General features: G+C 43.7%; 1 protein-coding gene across 5 annotated transcripts in view; it reads left to right on the plus strand.

Moving 5' to 3' along the window:
• The window catches only part of dock8 (dedicator of cytokinesis 8), a 301,292-nt gene that overhangs the window by 58,439 nt on the left and 214,997 nt on the right, over positions 1–27,856 (plus strand). The window contains exon 1 of one of the 5 annotated variants that reach the window (XM_043718213.2): positions 11,413–11,497. The exons of the other annotated variants lie outside the window; for them this stretch is intronic. The gene's annotated coding sequence lies outside the window, so the exon portion shown is untranslated. Of the gene's footprint in view, positions 1–11,412; positions 11,498–27,856 lie in introns of those variants that run through there. 5 annotated transcript variants of the gene reach the window in all.

Here is a 27,856-nt window from a genome sequence, read left to right on the forward strand (position 1 = left end):
ATAAACAGGGGTGCCACACCTGCACACACACAACATGGGTGCTGGGGAAAAAATAAGCACGACAAAAGAAAGGAAAAAAGAAAAAAGAAGAGAGAAAAAGGAAAAAAAAAACAAAAAAACAGGGGTGTCAGAGGTTCTGTTCAGTCTGAGAGCTGGCTCTGAGGGAGCTGGATTAGTGTCAAAGATTCTCCGTGTGTAAGTAAAGGGGTGATGGGATACCAGCCTCTGTGGAGTTTCTTTTTACTGAGGATGACACAGGGTCTGCAGGGGCATATACACTGGTTAAGTAAATGGACAAAAACTTGGCAGATGAAAAATAATCAGGGAAAATGTGAGATTATACTCTTTGGCAGGAAGAACAGTGGACCTGAAGATTATTTAAATAGACTGCAGAGAGCTACAGAACAGGTAGGCTTTGGGAGTTCTCATGCAGGAATAGCAAAAAATGAGTATTCAAATAGAGCGGGAATAGGGAAAGCCAATTGGAATGTTGGCCTTTTTTTTTGAAGGGAGTGGGGTGCAAGTGTCGGGAAGGTTTTTTGTAACTGTACAAGGCACTCATCAGATCACAGCTGGAACACTGTGAATAGGTTTGGGCCCTTGATCGAAGGAGGGATATACTACCATTGGGACAGTACAAAGAAAGTTCACTTGGTTTGTTCCAGATATGGAGGGATTGTCTTGTGTGGAGAGGTTGAGTCGGTTGGGCCTATGCTCATTTGAATTTAGATCTCACGGACTTGACAGAGGAGATGCGGAAAGGTTTCCTTCCCTCTTGGGAGAATCTAGGACCAGAGGGCATCATCTCAGAATAAGGAGTTGTCCATTTAAAACAGAGGTGAGGTGGAATGTCCTTTTCTTGGAGAATAGTGGAATTGTATATCGCTGATCGCTAAGTATATTCATGGTTAAGACAGAATTTATAGAATGTCCAACGTGTCATTTTTTTGATACTTATCATCGTGAAACATCTCAAAGAGCTTTAAAGCCAATGGAGCAAAGTTTCAATTTATTTTCACTGCAGTGAATCAGGAGCCCCAGTGTTAGATTAGATTAGATTAGATTAGATTAGATTAGTTACAGTGTGGAAACAGGCCCTTCGGCCCAACAAGTCCACACCGCCCCGCCGAAGCATATACCACCCAGACCCATACTCCTACATTTACCCCTTCACCTAACACTACTGGCAATTTAGCATGGCCAGTTCACCTAACCTGCACATTTTTTTGGATTGTGGGAGGAAACCGGAGCACCCGGAGGAAACCCACGCAGACACGGGGAGAATGTGCAAACTCCACACAGAGAGTCGCCTGAGGCGGGAGTTGAACCCGGGTCTCTGGCGCTGTGAGGCAGCAGTGCTAACCACTGTGCCACTGTGCCGCCCTGTTCAATATGCATATTCCCAAAAGCATCTGTTTAATGATCAGGAAGCCTGACTTTTTGTTGTGCTAATTAAGGGATAAATATTGGTCAGACACCAGGATAACTCACCAGGGATATGGCCATTGGGTGGCAGTCATTTGCCTTTGAGACAATGGTGATGCACCATGGTGATCAGCTCATGGTGGTAGGCATCATCTGGGAAGCCTCAGGAGGCCACTCTGATGTCCAAGTCTGTCTGTTTCTTGCAGATGAGATGCTAGCCTCTATTTTCTCCCTTCGCCCACCCCCCCCCCACCCCCCCATCCCCCGAGTCCTGTTCTAAGGTAGCTGACTGTTTTATTTTTTGCTGGTGTCTTCCAATGCCCTTCTGAATAGTCACCCTCCAGACATCATAGCCATCATTCTGTCTCCTACCTCTGTGTAAATAGCTTGTGAGAAGTTTAAATATTGTTGCCATATATGTACCCTTGATATCTCTTGACAGGTCAAGGTCAACAATTCATTGTGGCATGGAATATTTTACATTCATTCATAAATACGGGAGCAGCAGTTGACCCTTTGTCTCACTAAGCATGCTCCACCATAATTCCATTTCATTTTCAGCACTTTGACAAGAAACAGAGGCAAGAGACATTGATCTAGTTGATAAGTTGGGTTCTATTCAAATCCATGTCTAAGAGGTAGAAGGAGAATTTTTGCTAACTGAGTGAAGTAAATAATGATTTCTAAATGATGGTATCTTTATCAATCAATCAGTTGCAATAATAGTGATGTTAACACCAGATTACAGTCTAACGGGTTTAACTGGGAGCACTAGCTTTCGGAGCACTGCTCCTTCATCCTGTGTCGTGTGATTTTTAACTTTGCACAGCCCACCGGCATCTCCAAATCAATAATAGTGAAATTTAAGTTGACATTTGGACTGTCTATGTTCATGCTTTCTGTTTATCAGCAAAACACAAGTCTATTCTAATTGAATAAAACTGTAAAATTGAGAGCTGAGTAGACATGATAGGATCAGGCCCCTTGAACCCTGCAGCTTCATTCATTAAGATAGCAGCTGATCTGATTGTTTTGAATTCCACATTCTCATCTGCCCCGATAACCTTTCATTCCCTTACCAAACAAGAATCCGTCTTAACTCTGCCTTGATAAGTATTCAATGATTCCCCTCATCCATGAAATACAAGCAGCACTGTGAGCTAGCGTTGTCTCTAGGTTCAAGTTTAGAGTGGTGCTGGAAAAGCTCAGCAGGTCAAGCAGCATCTGAGGAGCTGGAAAATCGATGTTTCGGGCAAAAGCTCTTCATCGTCTATAGGTTATCTTGATGTAAGAGAATTTAGCAGGACCTCAGTGTCAGTTCAGTTTTTATAATTCTAGAGTTTTGGCTTTAGTGTGATTTTAATTGAAAGGATATGCTATAAGCGTAAACAGGGTGGATCCTTGGAGCTGCTCGATTAGTGTTTTATCAAAACTTGCCATCAGTTTCAAATAATTCTGGCAAAGCCCAAGGGTGGCTGCCTTTTGTCCTTGTCCATAAGTGTAAACGATAAGTTACCCGATTGCAAAAAGTAGAGAAATTAACTTCCAAGAAAGAGGGATCTTTGCTGAGTTGGACAGCCAGAACCCAGGGGGCAGTATGGGTATGGCAACAATTGCCTATACTCGAGAGCATTAGATAGGGGCCAGATGTGCTTGGGTTGTGATGCTGCTCATAGCCATGGTCAGTAAGCCGATGGACAGAGATACCTCTTCACTTGCAATCTCAGTGAAAGCCTAAGGGAAGGACGGGATAAAAGCCTTGTAATTTAACTGAAGAAAAGGGAACGGAATTGCAGGAAAAATGCAGCTTTGTTTTTTACAGTTAATTGCTTTTATGATCTGAACGCACATGAAATAGAATTCATCTGACACATTGATAGTCAGTGAGGAGAAAAAGGGAGTTGGAATGTATTCTAACTTAAATTTCTTTATGTAAAGGGAACTGATGCAGAACCTTACTTCAACAAACTGAGTGAAATCTGCTTAATGTATTCACTGTGGAAGCAGCCACATGTCAGAAAGCCTTCCACATTTTAATTTGCTAAAGAGCCTGTACAACATCATTTGTTTCAGTATGCAAAGATGACTCAGGTGCTGATCACCCATTTGCATATTTGTTGCACATTGGAATCGATATATATTAATTACAATTGTTTCATGTCACCTCTGACCGCTTTCCTTAAGGGCAGTACAGATTATGGTTAACATGGTAAGGGTACATTCTCAATTATTTTACTTTGATTCACCTGCAGGGACCAAGTGACATTCTAATAACAAGCTGCTGAACTGAGAATATGTTTTTACAAAGCCAGCCTCTCCCATGAAGCTGGTCTGATCTAGCTGGGGGGCTGAATTTCACAGGTGCTTGATTACGGGTTGTGAGATGGGGCAGGGTTTGTATGGGCTGAGGGGGTGTTGGACAGTACTGTCATGATGTCATGTCATTTTCCAGCAGTGGAAAATTGGCACAGAACCCAAAGTCCACTGGAGGCACTTGGCCAGTTAAAGGCTTCAATCTACCTTTGCTAACATGTGCCTGGTGGCTAAGGGCCCCAGCTACATTGGGAAACCATGAGGTAAATCCTGGCAACTTAGTCTTCTTTGTGCCCTCATCCCATTGAGGGGATTTCCTGCTGCAATAACCTTCACTCCAGTGAAAGCAGTGATACCCTGTCCTCTACACCATTGTCACCAGTGCCTATGTGACTGGGCCCCTGGCATCACCAGATCCCAGATGGGTGATCCATAAGGTGTATCACCCTTAATGATCCCTCGATTTTAGGTGTTGCCCTGTCAGTGGCAATGCTAATGCTGCTGACTCTCTGATGGGATTGGCAGCTTTAGGGACAGGAGCCTTAGAGGCAGTGAGAGGAGGTAGCTATACCAATCAAAATGTATCTGCAGTAAAGTTTCAGCCTGTAACTGAGAAATGTTTCCTTTTAGTTCTCCTTTCTCAGTGAGCACGAAGGCGGGCAGCACTTGACTGGGTGAACGGCTGAGCTTTACACATGGCGTTGTTGCCAACCACCTGGGAGGTCCAGGCACCGGCAAACGCTTCTCCCTCTGGTGAGAGGGAAGATTGGAGAAGGGGCAAGGGTGCATTGTGATGTGGTGGGGTTTTGGAGAACAGTGTAAGAAATCTAGTTGGGGTCCATGGAGAGAAACCCTCCATAGAACTTGCCAAAATGGGCTTGGCTGATTTCTGCTCAAATTCAGTCTTGAATGTGAATTGATTTCATGACTGTGAAATCTGTTTATGTTAAAATTTTAAACACCTACTTGGTGGGCGGCACGGTGGCACAGTGGTTAGCACTGCTGCCTCACAGCGCCAAAGACCCGGGTTCAATTCCCGCCTCAGGCGACTGACTGTGTGGAGTTTGCACGTTCTCCCCGTGTCTGCGTGGGTTTCCTCCAGGTGCTCCGGTTTCCTCCCACAGTCCAAAGATGTGCAGGTCAGGTGAATTGGCCGTGCTAAATTGCCCGTAGTGTTAGGTAAGGGGTAAATGTAGGGGTATGGGTGGGTTGCCCTTCGGCGGGTCGGTGTGGACTTGTTGGGCTGAAGGGCCTGTTTCCACACTGTAAGTAATCTAATCTGTAAGTAATCTAAAATCTAAAGTTTGGTTAGTAGACAAGCAGGAGGCTGGAAGAACACAACAAACCAGGCAGCATCAGGAGGTGGAGAAGTCAACGTTTTGGGTGTAACCCTCGTGATGCTGTGTGGTTTGCCGTGTTCTTTGAGCCTCCTGTTTGCCGCCTTCAGATTCCAGCATCTGCACTTTATTTCTGTTTCTATTTAGGTTTGTTTCTCTGAAACATGGGCAGTCCTTGATTTTTGTAGAAAGGTAGAGACATATTACCAGCAGAGTAGTAAGAAAGTCAAATACGCATTATGTTACTGGATTTGGGAATATTCAGACTGCCACCACCATCTAATGGCTGTTTAATCATATCGATTGTAACAGATCCAGAGGCAAGCTCAGCAGTACCTCCTCCAGAGAAAATCTGCTTCAGCATAAATGCTGTCATTGTCAACACACATATATCCTGAGATGTATATACTTGTTAAAAATATCCACCTCTTTCCTCAGCCTTCAAGCGTAGTCTCCCTGTAGGTGCTAGCTGCAGTTCACTGCCACCCGTTGTACGCACAGGAAATCAGACCACACACCTTCACTTACTCAGGACGGTGCTACACATTTCTCAAAGTGAAAGATGAAACAATTTATCATGATTGTTCACCTGTTGCACATCATTGTCATAGATAAGATTGGGAGTTTTTAAAAAAAACTTTCCTTTATGTGTTAGATGAGCAGATTAGGAAATGAATGAAGTAAGTGTGGTGAATGGGCTGCAACATGTGAGGGTGATTGCTCACTTGTTAAGACAATATGAAATAATAATAGGAGGAGGCCATTCAGCCCATTGAGCCTGTTCCACCATTCAATAGTATCATAGCTGATCCGACATTCCTACATCCCCTCTCCGGCATTTTGCCTGTAATCTTTGATCAAGAATCTCTCTATTTTAGGCTGAAATATACACAATGACCCACTCCTGGGGGAAGGAGATCCAAAGACTGACGAGAAGAAATTCATCCTCATCTCAGTCTGAAATTAGTGCCCCTTTTTATTCTGAGACTACACCTTCTGGTCCTAAGTCCCCCTTGATGGGAAACATCCTCTCAGCATTGACCCTGTCAAACCCTTAAGTATCCTGTATGTTTCAATGAGATCATCGCTCATTCTTCTAAACTCCAGTCAGTAGAGTCCAAACCTGTTTAACCTTATTTAAACCTGTTTAACCTTAAATATGCATACGTTCATTACATTAGTTTCAATTGATACCAGAGTGAATATAGTTGGAGCAAAGATTAAAAAAAGGATCTGAAATTAATCAGAAAATGTGGAATTTCACAAAGATCTGACAGCTTAAGAATAAACAAAAGTAAGTTAATATTTTAGTTTGAGAAGCAATAAAGCAAAATGTGATCTATATTTAAGTCTGACTAGCAGTTTTTATGCATTCATTCTTGAATTATAAAATCATAGAATCCCTACAGTGTGGAAATAGGCTCTTTGGCCCAACAAGTCCACACTGACCCTCTGAAGAGTATTCCACCCAGACCAAGTCCCTTTCCTTATCAGTGTACATTTCCCCTGACGTGCACCTAGCCTACGCATCCTTGAACACTATGGGCAAGTTAGCATGGCCAATTCACCTAACCTGTACTCAGAGTCATAGAAATGTACAGAACAGAAACAGACCCTTCAGTCCAACCCGCCCATGCCAACCAGGTATCCCAACCCAATCTAGTCCCACCTGCCAGCACCCGGCCTATATCCCTCCAAACCCTTCCTATTCATATACCCATCCAGATGCCTTTTAAATGTTGCAATTGTACCAGCCACCACCACTTCCTCTGGCAGCTCATTCCATACATGTACAACCATATGCGTGAAATAGTTGCCCTTAGGTCTCTTTTATATCTTTCCCCTTTCACCCTAAACCTATGCCCTCTAGTTCTGGACTGCCCCACCCCAGGGAAAAGACTCTGTCTATTTATCCTATCTATGCCCCTCATAATTTTGTAAACCTCTATAAGGTCACCCCTCAGCCTCCAACATTCCCGGGAAAACAGCCCCAGCCTGTTCTTACTTTTCCTATAGCTCAAATCCTCCAACCCTGGCAACATCCTTGTAAATCTTTAATGAATCCTTTCAAGTTTCACAACATCCTTCCAATAGGAAGGAGACCAGAATTGCACACAATATTCCAACAGTGGCCTAACCAATGTCCTGTACAGCCTCAACATGACCTCCCAACTCCTGTACTCAATACTCTGACCAATAAAGGAAAGCATACCAAATGCCTTCTTCACTATCCTATCTACCTGCGACTCCACTTTCAAGGAGCTATGAACCTGCAGTCCAAGGTCTCTTTGTTCAGCAACACTCCCTAGGACCTTACCATTAAGTGTATAAGTTCTGCTAAGATTTGCTTTCCCAAAATGCAGCACCTCGCATTTATCTGAATTAAACTCCATCTGCCACTTCTTAGCACATTGGCCCATCTAATCAAGATCCTGTTGTAATCTGAGGTAACCCTCTTCGCTGTCCACTACACCTCCAATTTTGGTGTCATCTGCAAACTTACTAACTATAGCTCCAAAGTTCACATCAAAATCATTTATGTGAATGCCGAAAAGCAGTGGACCCAGCACCGATCCTTGTGGCACTCCACTGGTCACAGGCCTCCAGTCTGAAAAACAACTGTCCACCACCACCCTCTGTCTTCTACCTTTGAGCCAGTTCTGTATCCAAATGGCTAGTCCTCCCTGTATTCCATGAGATCTAACCTTGCTAATCAGTCTCCCATGGGGAATCTTGTCAAACGCCTTACTGAAGTCCACATAGATCACATCTACCGCTCTGCCCTCAAATATCCTCTTTGTTACTTCTTCAAAAAATTCAATCAAGTTCCTGAGACATGATTTCCCACGCACAAAGCCATGTTGACAATTCCTAATCAGACCTTGATTTTTCAAATACATGTGCATTCTGTCATCTTTGGATTGAGGGAGGAAATTGGAGCACCTGGAGGAATCCCACGCAGACACAGGGCGAATGTGCAAACTCCACACAGAGTTGCTCGAGGCTGGAATCGATCCTGGGTCCCTGGCTCTGTGAAGTAGCAATGCTAACCACTGAGCCTCTGTACCACCTGGAAACATTTTCCACAGTGTTTCAAGAAACACATTTTCATACTTAGTGATTTTTTTTTGATGACTTCAGTAAACAGTCTAGCACACAGGACTGTGGACAAGTTGAGGAATATGAAGGAAGTGAGCAAATTGTGAGAATGAACCATATCAGGCCTGTACTTTGTTTTGTGCATACAAGGTTGCAAAATCGAACCTTTCAGTAGTGACTGTGAAATATCATGCAAGTAAGAGAGGAAGTGGTGGAGGCTGGTACAATTACAGCATTTAAAAGGCATCTGGATGGGTGCATGAATAGGAAGGGTTTACAGGGATATGGGTCAAGTGTTAGCAAATGGGATTAGATTGGGTTTAGGATATCTGGTCGACATGGACGAGTTGGACCATAGGGTCAGTTTCTGTCCTGTACGTTTCTATGACTCTGTGACTCCGTATGTGAGGTGTGGTTATGATGGCTGGCTGAGGAAATGACATTCAGTAGGCTGCAGGACTTCCTTGAGACGTGCCAACTGAAGTCACACGGTAGCATGATTGCATTGTAAGACTGTAACCACAATCCAGTTCTTTTCAGTCTCCCTCAAAATGAATCAAACTTGGGTCATTTAACACTTTGTGTTTGCTCCTTCAGTGTGTACCTGCTGTGGCATTCACTGTGCAATTTCGGGCTGAACTCGCAGTTTCTGCAAACTAGCTGGGGGAAGGGTTTAGAGGGGACAGATTTCTAGAATCTGGGGAGCTTTTTGTATCAATTCAGAGAAGGCCCAGCAAAAGTTAGCACAGTGCTGCATGTGGTTGTGAGGAAGGAAGCCAGGCAAGTGTTTGATGTGGCAGAGGGGGGGATCATTCAGGTAATAATGACCACAACATAGTATGGAGACAGTGAGGACTGCAGATGCTGGAGATCAGAGTCGAGAGTGTTGTTCTGGAAAAGCACAGCAGGTCAGGCAGCAGCCAAGGAGCAGGAGAATCAATGCTCAGGGCATAAACCCTTCATCAGGAAGCCCTGATGAAGAGCTTATGCCTGAAACATCCCTTCTCCTGCTCCTCAGGATGCTGCCTGACCTGCTGTGCTTTTCCAGCACCACACTCTCAGCAACACGGTATGGTTCAAATTTATTGTGGACAAGGTAAAACGTGACCTGTGAAAGACAGCTATGAATTGGGGGAAGGTAGATTTTATTAAAATAAAGCAGAATCTAGCCACTGAAGATGGAGAACAGTTCCTTGCAGGTGGCTCGTCAGTGGAGTAGTGTGGGGCATTCAGAAAGGAGCAATAAGTTCAGAGAATCCTGAATATCTAAGACAATTCAGGACTGGACAAAGAAGAAGAGTAGGGCTTTTAGCAAGTTCAAATGGAGCAATTCATCTGTGGCCATAGAGGATTATAGGAAATGCAGGAGGAAACTGAAGAAACTAAAATATTTTATAAATACATTAAAGGAAGAGGTTAACCAGGGAAAGGTTAGGGACCTTAGGGGCAACCTGTGTATGTAGCCACAGGATATTTGAAAAGGGTTGAATGAATACTTCACTTCAGTCTTCATTCTCTGGAAACGAGTGTGTAAGGAGGTACGGAGTTCAGGAAAAGGAACTGTGAGGAATTTGCACAGTTTGATATAGGAAATGGCGGGGAGGGGGGGGGGGGGGTGCGGAGGTATTGGAGGCTCTGTCAGGCTTAAAAACAGACAAATCCCCTGGGCCGATGTATTACATCCCAGGCTGCTGTGGGAGGTGAGGCAGGAAATTGCAGGGGCTCTGAAACCAATTTTTAAACTAGTCACAGGGGGAGTGCCAGAAGATTGGAGAACAGCTAATGTGGTTCCACTTTTTAAGAAGGGTGGTAGAGATGAGCCAGGAAATTACAGACCAGTGAGTCTTACGTAAGTGGTAGGGAAACTATTGGAGAAAATTCTGAAGGAGTGAATTGCCTAAAAAATGTTTTAGAATTTTTTGAAAATGTGATCAAGTGTATGGATGAAGGAAGTTCAATTGATACAGTTTATATGGATTTTAGCAAAGTTTTGGATAAAGTCCCACACAGGAGTCTAATTGAGAAAGTTAAAGCACATGGAATTGAAGGAATCATGATGGATCAGTAACAGGACACAAAGGGTAGTGGGAGAAGGCCGTTTGAGTGACTGGAGGCAGGGGTCCAGTAGTGTACCACAGTACTGGGACCATTTCTGTTTGTTATATGTGTAAATGACATAGATGAAAATGTGGTGGGCATGTTAAGCAAATTTGCAGATGACACCAAGATTGGTAGAATGGCTAAAAGTAAAGAAGATGGTTGTGGGTTACAGGAAGATATAGTGGGTTGGTCAGACAGACAGACCAGTGGTAGATGCTATTTAACTCTGATAACTGTGAGTTGATGCACTTTGGAAGAAGAAACAAGATGAGGGAGTATTTAATGAATGGCAGGACACTGAGTAGCAGAGAGGAACAGAGGGATCATGGGGTAATTATCCACAGATCCCTGATATCGTCGAAGAATGTGAATAGGATTGTTAAGAAGGCATATGGGACACTTGCTTTTACCAATTGTGTGATTGAGTATAAGAGCAAGGAGGTAATGTTGGAGTTGTATAGAGCATTGGCCAGGCCCCAGCTGGAGTACTGTGTGCAGGTCTGGTCACCTCACTACAGGAAGGGTGTGATAGCATTTGATGGGGTACCGTGGAGGTTCACCAGGATGTTGCCTGGGATGGAGAAATTGACCTATAAGGAGAGACTAGTTAGGCTTTGATAGAGCAGAGAAGACTGGGGTTACGATTGAGGTTGGAGGGGTCAATCATGAGAGGGTGTACTTTAGGCTAAAGGGCAGAAAATTCTGAGGGGATTTGTGGAAAAAAACATTTTCACTCAGTGAATGCATTGCCTGGGAAGGTAGTGGAGGCTGGAAACCTTACAACCTTTGAAAAATATTTGGATGAGCACTTCAAATATCTTGACATTCACGGATATAGGACAAGTGCAGGAAATTGGGATTAGCACACTGTCAGTGATAGTTATGTCAGTGCAGACTCAACAGCACAAAGGACCTTTTCTATGTTGTCTGAAACTATAAATGATATTTACTACATTTAAGCTGAGGGGTTTAAGGTGAAAATGATACTGATTTCCTCTACTTTGTCAAACTGTCATGACATCACTTCCTGAGCGTGCAGCTGCCTATCTCCAATACATATTAATTTGTTTGCAGAAAGCTCTGTGGTTTTGCATGAGGCAGGAAGAAGAATGGTTTTGTAACCACCACTTCTCCTGTTGGTGACTTAACTGTTGTAGATTTGTTCGTTGTTAGCTCAAAGGCGCCATTTTAGGAAGGTATATCTGGCCACTCGTTCTTATCAGGTAAAAACATTTTGGCAATTCTAGGCAGTTAGTGCAAAGCTGATTATAGCAAGGACTTCAAAAGTGAGAAGTAAATGTGTGTTGTATTATCATCCATGCTTTGATATCATTCTGAGATATATGCAAACTGTATTTTGTATTGAAGTGATAGATCAATTTCATCTCATGTGATGGTGTTGCTTTGCAATGTGAAGCCGATATTGGGGGAAAAAGCAACGAACAACTTTCTGATATCCTGGCTGATGTATTGTGCTTCACCACGTTTTTTGGTGTAATAAAGTGAGCAGGTGTTACTGGTAGAATGGCTGTTGTGATTTTATATTCAAAATGTGCTCTAAAAACCTTTCTGACGTGATATAGCTGGGCAGTGATGATCATAAAAACATTTTGACATTCAGTGTCATCTTAAACTGAAATTAGTATAAAAAAGCCTAACATTAATTATTAATGGTTCTGAGAGTATCAAATAACTAATTGTTAAGTTGGGAATTGGATTGGGAGTGTAAATTTAAAAATAACAGTCTGTTTGTGAACACACCTTAGTAGCAAAACCAAACTTCAAATTATTTAAACTGGTGTAATTATAATGCAAAGATCAGTTTTCATTGGCGTGTGACATCACACCAGTGTTGTATTTGTTTTACTGTTCTGTGTTGGGGCCTGTAAATAATTTGACCATGAACTGGTTCTGACCCATGGGTGTGTGGAGGGATGGAGCCCCTCTACAGGAGATCAAAAATGACTCCACAAAAGTAGACCTCACTAATTCAAGCCCATCTCATCTTATGTTCCATTTTAGTTTTGAATTCATAATTTTCCTATTTGTAGGTTTTGAACTGTGCTATAATTTTACTGAGACAACTGATGAGCCAGTTGATTAAAAGCACTTCTCTCTGCAGTATTAAACTACTGCCCATAATGAGAAAGAGTGAAAATGATTGTACTAAAGTGTAGTTTAATTATAGTGAAGTCCCCATTTCCCAGATTCACAATAGGGGATCAGTAGGGGAATTAAAGGTTATGGGGAAAGGCAGGAAATTTGGCTTAAGGGATTTCCAATCAGCCATGATCCTATGAATGTTGGAGCAGGTTTGAGGGGCAGAATGGCCTACTCCTATTCCTACTTCTTATGACATTATGGTCTTAAAACATCTGAAATTCGCCTGTAACTGGTACCCAAGATTCGATTGGAGAATGCAGGATGCTAAGGATCTCTGTAACGGGGACTTGCCCGTCCATTTGCTGACACAGTAATAATGGATCTAATGCTTTATTAAAGCGAGTTCAAGACCAGCCTTGAAGATTCTCCTATGTGCTGACAGTGAGAATTCCCAGATTCACATGGGAACCGTTTTTATTGCATGGCTTGTAATTAATACTCAATTAATGAATTGAGTTCACCCAACCGCCATCTGTATTTCCCACTAGCCATACCCCTCATTCTCCATAGCTCCTTATTCTATAGCTAAACCATTTTCGTTGTAAGTGCAGATAGTCATTGTGCAATATTTTGATATTTTGACCAATCCTACCTGTCCATCTTCCTTCCCACCTATCTGCTCCACCCTCCCCTCTGACCTATCACCTGCATTTACCTATCGCCTTCCCAGCTGCCTACCCCCACCCTCCCATTTATCTGTCAGCCCCCTTTCCCACACCCCCTCCCATTCCTGATGAAGGGCTTACGCCTGAAACATCGTCTGTCCTGCCCCTCGGTTGCTCCCTGACCTGCTGTGCTTTTCCAGTGCCACCCTTTTCGACTCTGACTCTCCAACATCTGCAGTCCTCACTTTCCCCTAGTAAAGGTTGCAGGGCAGGTAATGTGAAGCAGCTGTACCATGTGGGAACTAGTGGAGAGCTGTGTAGTCCTTAGCAATAACGTCTGCAATAAATATCTGCAGCTTGAGGAACTCACATTCTGAGTTGATGAGCTGGAGTCTGAATTTCAGAAACTGCGCATCAGAAAGCGGGGAGGTTACGGATACATTTTGTTCTGGGGGAAGGCAATCCTCTTAGACTTGATATTTTTGAATTTGGTGAAAGTGAGGACTGCAGGTGCTGGAGATCAGAGTCTAGATTAGAGTGGTGCTGGAAAAACACAGCAGTTCAGGCAGCATCCGAGGAGCAGGAAAATCGACGTTTCGGGCAAAAGCCCTTCATCAGGAATGAGGCAGGGAGCCTCTGGCGTGGAGAGATAAATGGGAGGGGGTGGGGCTGGGGAGAAGGTAGCTAAGAGTACAATAGGTGGATGGAGGTGGGGTTGAAGGTGATAGATCAGAGAGGAGCGTGGAGCGGATAAGTGGGAAGGAAGATTGACAGCTGAGACAGGTCATGAGGAAGGTGCTGAACTGGAAGGTTGGAATTGGGGTAAGGTGAGGGGAGGGGAAATGAGGCAACTGGTGAAGTCCACATTGAGGCCCTGGGATTGGAGGGTCCCGAGGCGGAAGATGGAGCATTCTTCCTCCAGGCGTCAGGTGGTGAGGGAGTGGCGGTGGAGGAGGCCCAGGACCTGCATGTCCTCGGCAGAGTGGGAGGGGGAGTTGAAATGTTGGGCCACAGGGCGGTGGGGTTGATTGGTGCGGGTGTCCCGGAGATGTTCCCTAAAATGCTGTGCAAGAAGGCATCCAGTCTCCCCAGTGTCAGTGGTCAGGATCTGGAAGGTGTAACTGTAAAGGAGGCAGATAAGGGGATTCACAGGGTGACACTGGAGAAAGTTCAGGCCTTGCAGTTGTCCAACAGGTTTATGGTCTTTGCAGCTTCTGAAGGTGCAAATACAACTGAAGAAGCGATGAATGAACTGACTGTGATACCATGATGCAATGAGCCAGTCAAGTGTGGGAGTTAAAGAAAGCTGTGACATGATAAGGCAAGGATCTGTGTTGTTGTGGTCCACCTATGTGCCGAGGACCTAGAGAGAGACTAGAAAGAGGCTCCGCTGAGGGAGTAGGAGCAGCTCGAGGCTAAACTGAAAAGCAGAACCACAAAGATCATACCTCCAAATTGCTACTTGAACCATGAGCAAACTTGAAGTAGGATCATGGCTCAAACATTGGTGTTTGAGAAATAGTTTAAATTCAGGGATCACTGACATCAAGACAGGGAATGAGAGATCTCTCTTCATTGAGATGGTCTGTATCTAGACCACAGTGGGACCAGAGTACTGACGAGTTACATGACTCTGCCTCAGAGAGGGCTTTAAACACTGGGGAATTAACAGGAGGGGAAATTTGGGACATTTATGAGAAAGGAAAAAGCAATTGTATAGGGTAACAACAAGGTAATAATATAGAGGACAGCAAGACATAAAAAACCAAAAGAATTGCAGATGCTGTAAATCAGAGACAAAAACAGAAATCAGAGTTAACGTTTCTGAGGAAGGGTCATTCGACCTGAAATGTTAAATCTGATTTCTCTCCATAGATGCTGCCAGACCTGCTGAGCTTTTTCAACAATTTCTAGTTTTGTTAGCAAGAAATGTACGCTTCTAAGAATATTGTATAATTGTAAGAGTTTACTAGAAATAAAGTAAGGTCACAAGGAAAAATGATTAAAAAAAACAGAATTGCAGATTGTTTTTTGTTATGAATGCTGTGTGCATTCATTGAATGAATAGATGGCACAAGTAGGAATAAATGACTATAATATAAGTCATCACCGGGAAACTGGAGCGAGGTGACCAAGGCTGCGACCTGAGTATTTAAATGTACTTGACATTTTGGAAGGACAGGAGGAAGGGAAAAGGAGCTGGGACAGCTTGGAGAATAAAGGATGAAATCAGGACAGAAGTATGGATTAGAGAAGGTAAGGATGTAGAATCAGTTTGTGTGGTGATGAGCAACCACTAAGGAAAGAAGTCACTGACGGAAGTAGGTTTATCAAGGCCTAGCAGTAGCTATGCAGTGGGATATAGTATACATCAAGAAACATTGGGCTTACCACAAAGGTATTGTAATAATCATGGATGATTTTAATTGTCACATTGATTGGACAAACAGATTGGCAACAGTAGCCTGGACAATGGGATCATGCAGTGTATTTGAGATCATTTCTTCAAGCAGGACAACCTACCAGGGACCAGGCTATTTTGGACTGAATTCTGTGTTATTTTTATTCATTCATGCGATGAGACCATCGCTGGCTAGGCAGCGATTATTGTTCATCCGTAATTGTCCAGAGGGCAGTTAAGAGGCAACCACATTGCTGTGGGTTTGGAGTCACATGTGGGCCAGACCAGATAAGGATGGCAGTTTCTTTCCCTAAAGGACATTAGTGAATGGGATGGGTTTTTCTGACAATCAGTAGTGGATTCATGGTCATCATGAGACTCTTAATTCCAGATTTTCTTTTTTTTGAATTCAAATTCCATCAGCTGTGGTGGGATTTGAACCCAGGTCCCCAGAACATGACCTGGGTCCCTGGATTAATACCACTGTTAGTCCAGCGATAATACCACTAGGCCATTGCCTAATGAGACAGGATAAATTAATGAATTCACGCTAAAGGATCTTACAGGCAAGCATGATTATTACATAATGGAATTAGATTCTGTTCTGATGATGCCCACGTCAACAAGGGGTCTCTGAAACCTCTACCTTCTTCCTCAACCGAGGATTCTCCAGCCAGGTGGGACCCATCTCCCTCACTTCAGCCCTCACTCCTTCTCTTCCCCTCCACATTAGTGATAGGGTCCCCCTTGTCCTCACCTACCGTCCCCACAGCGTCCATGTCCAGAGGATAATTAGCTGTCATTTCCATCACCTCCAGTGGGATGCCACTGCCCGACACATAATTCCCACCCCTCCCTCATCAGCCTTCCACAGGGACTGAACCCTCCAGGACACCCTGGTCCACTCCTCCTTCACCCCAACATCTCCCCACAGCCTCCTGACACCTTCCCCTGCAATCACAGAAGATACAACCCCTGCCCGTTTACTTCCTATCTGTTCAGTATCCAAGGCCCCAGACACACTCTCCAGATGAAGCAGCACTTTCCCTGCACTTCACACAATCTAATCTACTGCATTCGCTGTTCACAGTGTGGTCTCCTGTACACTGGGGAGATGAAATGAAGCCTGGCTGACTGCTTTGCGGGACATCTATGTTCTGTCCGAAAAGGATGACCCTAAGCTTCCAATTGCCCGCCACTTTGACACACCACCCTATTCCCTGGCCCACATGTCAGTCTCAGGCTTGCTGCAGTGCTCCAACAGCACCTCATTTTCCACTTGGGAACCCTGCAGCCTCCTGGACTCAATATCGCGTTGAACAGTTTTAGGTCTTGAGCACCTTTCCCCATGTTTTCCCCCATCCCCACACACCAGGCCTTGTTACCACATGGGCTGCTACCACACACACAACCCATTGTCAGCCAGTATTAACCAGGGAAAGAGTAGGGGCCATTCGGGAGAAACCTGTGTGTAATGCTGCAGGATATTGGAAAGGTGTTAAATGATACTTCTTTTCGGTCTTTACTCTGGCAAAGGAGAACGTGGCTACAGAATTCAGGAAACAGGACTGTGAGGAGCTTGCAGAGTTTGACTTAGGTAATGGGGAGGTATTCGAGTCTGTTAAAAACAGGTTTGGCTTAAAAACAGCCAGATCCCTTAGCCCAGATGAATTGCATCTCAGGCTGTATTGGGAAGTGAGGCAGGTCATTGCAGGGGCTCTGACACAAATTTTTAATTCCTGCCTGGCCACGGTGGGAGTCTCAGAGGACTGGAGGATGACTAGTATGGCTCGATTATTTTTTTTAAGAAGGGTGGAAGAGATTTATCAGGAAACTACAGACTCTGGTAGAGAAAATATTGGAAAAATTCTGAAGGAGCGAATTAATACCCACTTGGAAAAGCATAAGTTAATTAGGATTAGTCAGCATGGCTTTGTCAGAGGGTGTGATAAAGTGCGTGGATGAAGGAGGTTCAGTCAATGCAGCTAATACGGAATTTAGCCAAGCTTTTGAGGAGACTGATTGAGAAGATTAATGCGCATGGAATTGATGGACTCTTGGCGAGATGGATCAGAAACTGACTTAGGGTATTGGGCACAAAGTAGGGTAGGGACACAAAGGGTAGTGGTAGAAGGCTGTTTGAGTGACTGGAGGCTGGTGTCCAGTTGTGTACCATAAGGATCAGCACTGGGACCTTGATTGCTTGTTATCTACATAAATGCAAGAGATGAAATTGTGGGGGGAATGTTCAGCAAATTTGTAGATGACACGAAGATTGGTAGGGTGGTCAATAGCAAAGAAAATGGTTGAAGGTTACAGGAAGATATAGATGGGTTGGTCAGATAGGCAGATCAGTGGCTGATGCTATTTAACCCTGATAAATGTGAGGTGATGCACTTTGGAAGAAGAAACAAGATGAGGGAGTATTTAATGATTAGCAGGAGACTGGATAGCTCAGAGGAACAGAGGGATCTCAGTAGTTACAAACAGATTCCTGAGATCAGCAGGACTTGTGAAAAGGATAGTTAAGAAGACACTTACTTTCATCAGTTGTGGCATAGAGTATAAGAGCACGGAGGAAATGTTGGAGTTGTACAGAGCATTGATCAGCCCCCAGTACTGGAGTACTGTGTGCAGGTCTGGTCACCTCACGACAGGAAGGATAGCACTGGGGGTGGATACAGAGGAGGTTCACCAGGATGTTGCCTGGGATGAAGGTATTGAGCTATAAGGCTTGGATTGTTTTCTTTAGAGCAGAGCGGGGGCGTGATTGTGATGTACAGGTTTATGAGGGGTATGGACCGGTGATTAGAGAGCAGCTGTAATCCTTGGTTGAGGGGGTCAACCACAAGAGGACACAGATGTAGGGTAAGGAGCAGGAGATTTGGGAAAAAAATGTTTCATTCAGAGGGTGGTAGGAATCTGGAATGCACTGCCTCACAACCTTGAAAACATATTTGGATATGTACTTCAAATATCATAACATTCAAGAATATGGGGCTAGTGCAGTTTTAGGGCTGGTCATATTGGTGCAGACTCAATGCTCGATCGCCCGAAGAGTCTTTGTTGCACTGTATGAATCTAAGAACAGCAGCGATTCATACCCACAGACTGACCTTTACACACTCCTTTGTCTATCCAACTGTTTTCCCGCTCTTTGAGCTCTATCTCGCCTATCATTTTTAAACTCCCCTTTTCCTCACCCCAGCTTCTGTATAAAAGCCTTCCTTTTCCAAACTACCGTTGCTTCTGAAGCAGGGTCACTGGACCCAAACCTTAACCCTGCTTTCTCTCCTCAGATGCTGCCAGAGCTGCTGAGATTTTCTAGTAATTTCTGTTTTCGTTTCTGATTTCCAGTGTCCATAGTTCTTTCATTAGTAAAGTGCAAGAAGGTGCTTAGAAAATCATATACAATCAGGAAGAGTCAATATGGTTTCATGAAAGGAAAATAATGTTTGAATAGGATAGAATTTTATTATCACATGTACTATTAAGTGAAAAATACGGTCAAAAGTTTTATTAGTTGCCCCACCATGGTGCCTACAACAATGACAAAGTCATACATAATAGTAAGACAAAGTAAAATTAAGACAAAGCTCATCACAGTTCAGTTAGCAGCTCCTGGGCTCAGGGAAAACTGGTTAAGGAACGATGGAATATCCTGAAGACACAGCCTGGATGAGACCGCCATGTTAGGTCGCTGGAATAGTGGGCCAGATGTCTCAGTTGAAGAAGACCACCATTTCAGGACGAGACCTCCCATCACTGGGCCCACTGGAGTACCTGAATGCAGAAGACAAAGAAGACCTAAGCACGAGGACGAGACCTCCACGTTGGGACAAGACCGCCACACAAGGAGATCGACATACAGGAAGACTACCGCGCCAGGCTGAGCGCGCATTTTTGTTCCTTCAGGTGCCCGGGCCTAGCTGCGGACCTGGACCCTCAGCCTGCCTGCGGGCCCAGGCAGGGAGAGTCAGCCGGGAGCTGTTCCTCACACGCTGGGAGACCCCGGGCTGGGTCCGGTCCATCCTGGCATTGCTGCAGCAGCTGCTACTGTTTTCCTTTAAGTATGTAACAAGCAAGGCTGAGAAAGTCAATGTAATATATTTCAGTTTCCAAAAGGTGTTTGATAAGATGCTGTATAAAAGTTCCTACATAGCTAGTGCTTCCAGTTAAACCTGTTGGATTATAACCTGGTATTGGTGATTTTTAACTTTATCTGGGAAGACAGAATCAGGATAAGTGGTAATCTGTTGTGGAGTTGTTCAGGGATTGGTGCTGGGATTTCGCCAATTTATCATTTAATGATTGGACAAAGGGATAAACTATATTTTAACTACACTTGCTGAAAATAATGAGGGAAATAACTGATCCAGCTTATTGTATTAAAAACTGAGTTGTAGGAGGGTCCAAAAATATATTAAGTGAAAGGCCAAAGATATGCCAGATGGATGATAATATATGAAGATGTGAGGTTGTCCACTTTGACAGGAAAAAGGAAAAGCAGAATGCTATTTAACTGGACAGAAATTACAGAATGCTGCGATGTAAAAGGATTGGTATCCTTAAACATTGCTCACTGAAAGGAAGAATGCAGGTACAGCAAATGAGTAGGAAGTGGAGTGTAGGCTTTTATTGCAGGAGGGTTTGAGTAGGAAAGTTTTTGGAAATTTTGCAGCAAGTATACAATATAACTGAAACCACACCTGGAGTACTGTGTACAGTTTTGGTCATTGTACTATGGAGGGACATAGTTACATTGGAAGTAGCTGAGAGAAGATTAATGACATTGATTCCTGGGATGAAGGGGTTGTCTTATAACTAAATGTTGACAATGTTGGACCTGTAGCCGCTGGAGTTTAGAAGATTCAACGGTGATCTTTTTGAAACATAATAAGATTCTGAGGGGGCTTGATGAGGTACGTTCTGGGAGATGTTTCATGTGAGAATCTGGAAACATCGAAAATATGTGGTCAGTCATCTGGGCCATTGAGCTTGCTTCACCATTTCCTGGCTGATTCATTATCTCAATGCTATATTCCCACTCTCTCCCCATACCCTGACACCTTCCTTAGTCTCCAGAAATCTGTTTCTTCCTAAATATATTAAGTGACTTAGTCTCCACAGCCTTCTTTGACAGAAAATTCCAGAGGTTCACCATTCTCAAGTGAAGAAATTTTGTCTCATCTGAGATTGAGTTGGCCAATGGTATGCTCTGAGACAGTGATCCTTTATTCTGAACACACCAGCAAGGGGTAATGTCAACCTTACATCTAGTTTGTCTAGTTCTGTCAGAATATTATGGATTTCAATAAGATCCGCTCTCATTGTCCGAGACCCCAAGTGAATACAGGCCTAGCTGACACAATCTCTCCTCCTATGACATATCAGTCGTTCCAGAAATCAGTTGGGTGAATCTTCACTGCACTTCCTCTTGTCTTGAGTAAGGAGATGAAAACTGCATACAACATTTGGGGTATGGTCTCACCAAGACCTAAATACAGGAAGACACCCATGCTCCTGTACTCAAATCCTCTTGCAATGAAGGCTAACATACCATTTGCCTTCCTAACTGCTTGCTGGGAGTACCGAAAGGGCCACCTATTCAAAAGGAGATTACAAAGAAATTCCCCTTTGAGAATGACGATCAGAATTCTATTCATTAGTGAACAGTGGTGGACAGGTTATTGAACATTTTCAAGGCAGAGTTTGACAGATTTTGTTTTATCTATGATGGAACCTGGAACTATTGGACCAGGGGGGAGAGGGGAGGTCAGGCAACAATCGCATCAACCATGATGTTATTGAATGGCTGAGCAGGCTCGAGGGGCAGAATGGCCTACTCCTATGTCTTATGATGACACAAAAACAGTAGGGCAGGAAGTTGATCTGTACCATTAATGCAAAACCGAATTGGAGCAAATCAGCAACCTGGTGTTCTCAGTCCCAGCACTTAGTTTCAAATTGCCAGGATTTCAAACCAGATCAAAGCTGCAACGAGACTCAGAAGTGAGATTCCCCGAAGAGTTTCTGTGAACTTCAGTGCAATAAACTGGCCTTTGGTTTGAGATGAGCCTGGTTCATAACTGCAGGGTGTGGACTAGTTTCACCCCTTATGCATCAAGTTGTTCTTTAAGATTTTATCTTTCATTTGAACTCAGTAGGTGGCTTTGCCAAGTCACTCCCACCTTTGGAAAACAAGCTCCACAAGGGCAGGTAAATAAAAGAAGACTTGTGAAAGATAGTTATCTGCAAGAAGATTGACACATCCTTGGGCTATAGACCAAGATCTTAAAAGAGAGATTATCCTGTTGCAATTGGATTGGAAATAGTATTGTTTTGTTGTATAGCACAAATATAGTTTGTAACAATTGGAATAAACAAATCTCATACCAAGAATTAATATTTCACCTTACCGTGGAATAAAACGCTTGCAATTCAAAGCAACCTTGCCTTTAGCGATATGGTGCCAATACATGTTAAAGATGTGAATGATTCAGTCCAGATCAGCAGAAGGTATGTTGCATCAGTAGAATGCACTATTTTAAAGAACTTCACGAATCAATTCTTAAAAAAGTTAGACTATCATATTTTTTGAGAGGGTAGATTTTTTTTTTAAATTTGATCATGGTCACTGAGAATGTCAGTATTTATTATCTATCTGCAATTGTGATGACTCACTGCTTCAACGTTTTGCAGATTATGCCGTAGGTACACGCCCCACAGTGCTGTTAAGTTAAATCCTGAAAGAACTGCAGATGATGTGAATCAGAAACAAGGATAGAAATTGCTGGAAAAGCGGAGTAGGTCTGGCACCATCTGTGGAGAGAAATCAGAGTTAATGTCGGGTTTCTGAGAAAGGGTCACGTGACCCATAATGTTAACTCTGGTTTCTCTCCACAGATGGTGCCAGATTTACTGAGCTTTTCCAGCAATTTCTGTTTTTGTTGTTGGTGGTGCTGTTTAATTTGGGAGTTCCAGGAGTTTGACCGAGCAGTGGTGAGGGACAGATGGTATGAAGTCAGGTTGGTGTATGACCTGGAAGGGGACATAGAGTTGACAACATTTCCATGCATCAGCTGGAGTTGTTTTTCATGGATTGGGAAAGTGCTTTTGAAGACACGTTGGTGAGTTGCTGCAGTAACTGTGTATGGTCAGCTGATGAACTGAGATGGTATGTAGGGACTTGACTGATAGGTTGCTGTGACCTGGATAGTGTTGAGCTTATTGTTATTGAAAGTATACTCATCCAGGCAAGTAAAATAGAAGTGATTAAAGTCTTGATGAGTTAAGTTCAAAATAACACAACACCACGTTCTAGTCCAACAGGTTTAATTGGAAGCACACTAGCTTTCGGAGCGTCGCTCCTTCATCAGGTGGCTGTGGAGATCACAATTGTAAGGCACAGAATTTATAGCAAAAGTTTACGGTGTGATGTAACTGAAATTATATATTGAAAAATACCTTGTTTGTTTGTTGTGTCTTTCATCTGTTCGAATACCATGATAGTTTCACTTCTTTCATGTGTAAATCACAAAACCTTTTTTAAGTTACATTCTCAGGTTAACTAACAATTGGTCATGATTCGGAGGTGCCGGTGTTGGACTGGGGTGTACAAAGTTAAAAATCACACAACACCAGGTTATAGTCCAACAGGTTTAATTGGAAGCACACTAGCTTTCGGAGCGACGCCCCTTCATCAGGTGATTGTGGAGGGCTCGATCGTAACACAGAATTTATAACAAAAATTTGAAGTGTGATGTAACTGAAATTATACATTGAAGAATTGATTGTCTGTTAAGCCTTTCATCTGTTAGAATACAGTGATAGTTTCAGGTGACCATCCTCCAAGGCAAACTTTGGAACAGGCAGCAGTGAAAAGTGGCCGAGCAGAGGCTGATAGCTAAGTTCCATACCCATAGGGGTGGCCTTAACCGGGACCTTAGGTTCATGTCACACTACAGGTGACCACCATTGCACTCCAGACACTCCTGCACACGCACACGCGCGCACACACACATAGACACACACACACATCCTTACAGACACACACACTCCCATACTCACACATGCATCCTCTCAGAGACTTAGACCAGTGAAACTATCACTGTATTCTAACAGATGAAAGGCTTAACAGACAATCAATTCTTCAATGTATAATTTCAGTTACATCACACTGCAAATTTTTGCTATAAATTCTGTGTTACGATTGAGCCCTCCACAATCACCTGATGAAGGAGCGTCGGTCCGAAAGCTAGTGTGCTTCCAATTAAACCTGTTGGACTATAACTTGGTGTTGTGTGATTTTTAACTTTGTAACAATTGGTGTTAGCTAGACAATATGTTGAAGGTGCTAGCCCCCTGTGTTCTCTGTCTGTGCCATAATGATTCTAATCTAAAAAGTGAGATGAGAGTCTTACATGAGTTCATGCAGTTTTTGAGCAAAGTACAATGTAACTCTGCAAATACAAATTCACCCCACAAAATATATGTATATGTATGCATGTGGATCTTTGTGTGTGTGTGTGCCTGTCTGTCTGTCTGGGGTGGGGGGTTGTGAGTGTGAGAGAATGTGTATATGAGTGTAGTGTCTTAAGTCTGTGAGTGTGTGTGTGCGTGTATGTGTGCGTGTGTGTGTGTGTGTGTGTGTGTAGGAGTGTCTGGAGTGCAATGGTGGTCACCTGTAGTGTGACATGAACCCAAGGTCCCAGTTGAGGCCCTCCCTATGGATATGGAACTTAACTATCAGCCTCTGCTCGGCCACTTTTCACTGCTGCCTGTCCCAAAGTTTGCCTTGGAGGATGGTCACCCGAAGGTCCGAGGTCGAATGTCCTGGACCACTGAAATGTTCCCCAACTGGGAGGGAACCCTCCCATCTGTTGATTGTTGTGCGGTGCCCATTCATCTGTTGCCGTAGCCTTTGCTCGGTTTCCCCAATGTACCATGCCTCAGGGCAAGCTTGCCTGCAACGAATAAGTTGGCTGAGTCACATGAGTACCTGCCACATACATGGTGGGGGGTGTCCCCACGTGTAATGGTGGTAAAGAGTGGTGCTCCGAAAGCTAGTGTTTCCTATTTAAACCTGTTGGACAATAACCTGCTGTTGTGTGATTTTTAACTTTGTACACCCCAGTCCAACACCGGCATCTCCAAACCTTGGTGAGTAAAAATATTTGTGGCTTTTTCCAGCTTATTTTTAGATTAGAGGTGACATGTTCCCCCCTTCCCTCCGGATGTTGATTTGATTAGATTCCCTACAGTGTGGGAACAGGCCCTTCGACCCAACAAGTTTGCACCAACCCTCCAAAGAGTAACCCACCCAGACCCATTTCCCTCTGACTAATACACACAACACATTGGACAATTTAGCATGGCCAATTCACCTGAACTGCACATCTTTGGATTGTGGGAGGAAACCGGAGCACCCAGAGGAAACCCACGCAGACATGGGGAGGATGTGCAAACTCCACACAGTCACCCAAGGCTGGAATCGAACCTGGGACCCTGGTGCTGTGAGGCAGCCATGCTAACCTTTGAGCCACTGTGCCCGCCAGAGGAGTCAGGGATGGTATAATGTTCAATGTCAAGGATGTGTAGTTATACTCTCTCTGTTTGCAGACAGATATTGCCTGCTGCTTGGATGGTCCAAATGTCACTTGAAACATATCAACCCAAACCTGAAGGGTGTACAAGTTTTGGTAAATGCAGACATGGATTGTTACATTTAACTGAGGAGTTGGAAATGGGATTGGGCATCATGCAATTCCCAGTTCTAATGTGATAAAAGGAAGGTTATTAACGCAACTGACCCTGAAAGGGCATTTATAGTAGTCCCTTATTTCTTACAATACTATGTTCCTACATCGTGGGATTGTCTCTGGTACACATTGTCCTAGGGTCACTCATTGTATGGGACTTTCACTGCTGAGTTCGCCGGGATCAGCTTTGGAACCACAACTGTTCTGGATGAAGGAACTGAGGGTATTGTTGTTAAGTTTGCAGATGACACAAAGATAGATGGAGGGACACGTAGTGTTGAGACAGAAAGGCTGCAGAAGAACTTGGACAGGCTAGGAGAGTGGACAAAGAAATAGCACATGGAATACAATGTGGGAAAGTGTGCGGTTATGCATTTTGGCAGAAATATTAGAAACGGAAACTGTTTTCTTAATGGGGAAAGGCTTAAAAGCTTTGGAGTCCAGTTCAAGATTCTGTTAGGGTTAACATGCAGGTTCAATTAATAATTAGGAAGGATATGCTGGCATGGGAGGAGTTCCAGAGAAGGTTTACACGAATGACCCTGGGATGAAGGGCTTGTCATAGGCAGAACGATTGAGGACTCTGGCTCTGTACGTAATGAAGTTTAGAAGGATGAACGTTGAAACTTACAGAATACTGTGAGAGACTTGGATAGAGTGGATATGGAGTAGGTGTTTCCAATAGTCAGACTAGGATCCAAGTACACAGTCTCAGAGTGAAGGAACTGAGATGGGGATGAACTTCTTCAGGCAGAGGGTGGGGACTGTGTGGAACGCTTTTCCACAGAGGGCTGCGGAGGCCAAGTCATTGAATGTATTGAAGACAGAGATAAACAGGTTCTTGATTAACAAGGGGATTAAAGGTTACATACAGAAGGCAGGAGAATGCGGTTGAGAAACAGATCAGTCATGATCAAATGGCAGTGTGGAACAGATGGGCTGAATAGCCTACTTCTGCTTCTACATCTTATGGTTTTAACAACACTCTTTATACCAGCTTAATTATTCCTGTGGTTACTTTATGTAATTTTGAACTGGCAATGGTAACAACCATTTGCTCCTGATGGCAACAGTTGGGTTAAGCTATTTGTACTTAAACATCCAGGTTTTTTTAATATATCTGGCTAATTTCAGGCGAATCATACTGAAAAATCTCGAAGCACCAGGTAGAATTGACTTGTACCTTTCGGAGCCATGTACTACGTCTCAGACCTTTCTCATTTCTGTGGGACTTCACAATGTTAGCATCAATTTCGCAAGAAAATAGAATCTAATTAATAGCAGATCGGCTAATGAATAATTTAATTGACTGTGCAATCATATTAGTGCACGTACACAGTTTGACATTAAAGGAGGATCCTGCTGATATCTTAGAAGCATAAACCACAAAGTGCAAAACCACCAAAGGTACATGCGACAAAACAACATCTCATCTGATTCATATAGACTCGGCATTACAGTGGCCTAATTAGTAAAGTTAAAATATACTCAACTGCCTGACCTGAATAAAAATTAACTGCATGCAGCATACACCAACTGGGCGGGAACACTCCTGCCTGGCGATTGTTTCATGGTGTCCATTTGTCTGTTATTGTAGCCCCATTACATTTGACTGAAACACCAAGGAAGTGCTGTCCTGCTGCAGTAGCTAAGGAGCTACCTGTGAGATTGAATACCGTGTGTTCATCAGCCCATGTTGCCACTTGTCACCTTATGCTGGAGGAATAGTCCCTAATGAGATGCTTTCAGATGGAGAGGTTAAGTTGTGGTCCCCATATTTTTTTCAAATGGCAGTAATAGATCCCTATGACCCTGGAATCATAAAATCCCTACAGTGTGGAAGCAGGCCATTTAGCCCATCGAGTTCACACTGACCCTCCAAAGAGCAATGCACCCTTTACCATATCCCTGCATTTCCCATGGCTGGGCCACCCAGCCAGCACACTATAGACAATTCAGCCTTGCCAATCCTTCTAACCTGCACATCTTTGAGCTGCAGGAGTAAACCAACACAGACATGGGGAGAATGTGCAAACTCCGCACAGTCATCTGAGGCTGGGGTGGAACGCAGGTCCCTGACATTGTGAGGCAGCACTGCTAACCATTGTGCTACCATGCTGCACTAGTTAATTAGGAACATCGATCTTCTCCCAGGCGTGCTGACTAATGTTTATGCCTCAATCCACATCTCTAAAATAGATTGCATTGACATTCATTTCATTGCTATTTACAGAACCAAGCTTTGTTTCCTACATTAAACTACAGTTTTAAACATATATGTGATAGATTAAAGTGTGCTTTGGGATTTGCTGAGCTCATGAAAGCTGTTGAATAAGCTTCAGTTTCTTTTCCAGCATAGAAAAAGGTTTCAGTCTCCTCTGGTTCCCTCCATTCTTTGAACCAGATTGAGATGATTAGATTACCTACAGTGTGGAAACAGGCCCTTTGGCCCAACAAGTCCACACCGACCCTCCGAAGAGTAACCCCCCCCGCCTATATTTACCCCTGACTAATCCACCGAACACTATGGGCAATTTACCATGGCCAATTCACCTAACCCCCACATCTTTGGACTGTGGAAGGAAACCTGAGCACCCGGAGGAAACCTTCGCAGACACGGGGAGAATGTGCAAACTCCACACAGACAGTTGC

The sequence above is a fragment of the Chiloscyllium plagiosum genome, unplaced genomic scaffold (genome assembly GCF_037043375.1).
Source record: "Chiloscyllium plagiosum isolate Xiang-an unplaced genomic scaffold, Cpla_swu_hap1 HiC_scaffold_2, whole genome shotgun sequence".
Taxonomy (NCBI): Eukaryota; Metazoa; Chordata; class Chondrichthyes; order Orectolobiformes; family Hemiscylliidae; genus Chiloscyllium; species Chiloscyllium plagiosum.